Raw genomic sequence first — 2,562 nt, 5'->3', positions numbered from 1 at the left:
GTGAAGATTAATATGAAATTCATCTAAAGTATGAAATGAATTTATTTTACAATATTCAAGGAAATTTCCAGGAAAATAACTTGGTTTTAACAAAATTCAAAGAGATGTAACATGAAAAGACAGAAACAAGGAAAAGGCTTCCTTTTCTATTATTATAACTATTTTACAATTCCTTTTGGGGGCCCTAGAGCACAAATAGAAAGTCTATGGGCAGGCCTCCTTTTTACATGGAAAGCATTAAAACCTTTGAGGGAAAAATCAGACACTATCCCTGCCCCCTGCCCCCCCCCCACGCTTCCCCACTCCCACCCCTGTTTAGGATACAAGGCAACTCCTGCTTTGACTCTAGTTATAATGCTTGTTACAATTTCGTCACTGTTGTGCAATAATTTTCCTCTACTCCCTGAGGACAGCTATGCCCGAACCATTTGTGCCTAGGCCAGTGTTTGTCCAACAGTCAAATCACCTCCATCCAGCCTATCTACCATGAACACTGCCAGCCTCGATGTGAAATAGGATAATGAAAGAAACCAATTTCCGGAAGGGTTCAAAATCGATGCCACCAAGAATGAACAGGATGCCAGTAAGATGTATATCAGGAGACTTTCCCAAGAAATGAGCAATCAGGTACTTCTGGAATACTTGTCTAAGTTTGGTGAGGTAATAGACTTTATTATAAAAACAGACCCAAATATTGGTCTGTCTAGGGGATTTGGATTCGTGCTTTTCAAAGACAGTGCAACAGTAGAGAAGGTGCTTCGAGTGAAAGACCACAAAGTTGATGGCAAGAAAATAGAATTTAAAAGGGCTAAAGACCTGGAATCTCAATTCCCCAACAAAAAGATTTTTGTGGGTGGGCTGAACCCGCGGATGTCTGAAGAAAAAATAAGAGCTTACTTTGGCACATTTGGGCAGATAGAGGCTATAGAGCTTCCACTGTGTTCAGATACGCAGGAAAGAAGAGCTTTCGGCTTTATCAAATACAGGGATGAAAACCCCGTTAGAAAGGTCTTAGAAACCAGGTACCATTTCATTGGCTCCAGTCGTTGTGAAGTTAAAATGGCATACCCTAAAGAAAATCCAGCTAGACAGCTGAATAAAAGAAAGACTATAGCTAAGGATAGGACAAGAAAATCAGTTCCAGCTGTGGAGTTAGAAAACAATTGGAGAGGAGGAGGCAGCCCAAGCTTCCAAACTATGGCTAACCCCCATGCTCACTAAGCCAACCAAGATGCCCACAGAGCTGACTCATATACTTCTAGAGCAAACTCGGATATACCTTTGGCAAATGCCCGTGGTTTCAGAGATTTCCCCCAATGCTTTCCAGGCGAATTCCAATGTTTTTGTGACAAATTCAACTGCTTTCATGGCAAGCAGTAATGCTTTGAGGTCAAGCTAAAATACTGTATGGTTAAGCCACTGTGCTCTGTGAGGCAAACCGAAATACTTTCTTGGCAAGCCAGTTTACTCTTGGGACAGTTCCAAACACCTTAAGAACAAGCCAATACACTTTGGGAACATATCCAATTTCCTTAGGAGTAAGCCAGTATGCTTTGGCAGCGTACCCAAATACTTTCGGGTTAAAATTTTGGTGGAAATCAAAATGCTTTCTGGACAAACCAGTATCCTTTCGGAACATACTCAGATGCTTATGGGATAGGCCAATATGCTTCTGGGACAAGTCCAAATGCTTTTGGGGCAGGCCAGTGTAGTTTGTGTACAAATTCAGATTCCTGCAGGACAAACTGCTATGCTCTTGTGGCAAATCCGTACAATATCTGGACAAACTACTATGTATTCGCAACAAACCCAAATGGTTTCAGGACACGCCAATATGTTCTTGGGGCAAACCCAAATGCCTTCGGATCAAATCAGTATTCTGTGGGAGCAACACAAAACAATTTTGGACCAAATCAACATAACTTCGGAGAAAATGGAAACTTTTGTGGGGCAGCTGGAAGTGGTGGAATCACTCGAGGAATTAATTTTTCTCAAGTATATGGCAATTTCCTGAATGTCTGCAATACACTGCCAGCTTTCCACGGCTCTAATGGCGATTATTTCTCCCTCTACAGTTATGGGGTTTATGACTTAAGATTTGCACCTAATTACAATGTGCAAATAAGCCAGTCAACTCTCCTTGGTAATGATTACCAGCGAATTTATTGAGCGTTTTGGAGCCTAACTACAAAGCCTTTATCGAAGGACCATGCTGTCCAACAATGAAAAATTCAGTAACTTATATGAAATGGCCCAACTACTGATTGATTGGACAGTGCCACTATTTGCAGCAACTTTTGTAGTATTAATACATTTTCCATCACCTTTTGACATTGGAGCTACAATAAAAAGACAAAGGCTTGAATCTATCTTGCTGAAAGTTTTTAAGGAAAATAAACATTGAAAACATTTATTTTTGAGTGACTTCTGTTTTTAATTGGGTTATTTTTTTGACCTTTACTTGTGCGTTGCTGAAGAGAGGAAATAGAGTTTTGTTACTGCACCTGCTTTTTAATTCTGTGTCGGTGTGTTTGGGTTAAAGTTACTCATACAGTCGATTCA

The 2,562-nt window shown here is 40.4% G+C and overlaps 1 pseudogene; it reads left to right on the top strand.

Moving 5' to 3' along the window:
- Window positions 1–486: 486 nt before the first annotated feature.
- LOC147000069 (uncharacterized) lies at window positions 487–2,226 on the top strand (annotated as a pseudogene).
- Window positions 2,227–2,562: the final 336 nt, after the last annotated feature.

The sequence above is a fragment of the Mus caroli genome, unplaced genomic scaffold, assembly GCF_978045245.1.
Source record: "Mus caroli unplaced genomic scaffold, Mus_caroli_1 scaffold_22, whole genome shotgun sequence".
Lineage (NCBI taxonomy): Eukaryota > Metazoa > Chordata > Mammalia > Rodentia > Muridae > Mus > Mus caroli.
Note: the sequence above shows the minus strand (reverse complement) of the source record. Positions and strands in the feature narration are given on the sequence as shown.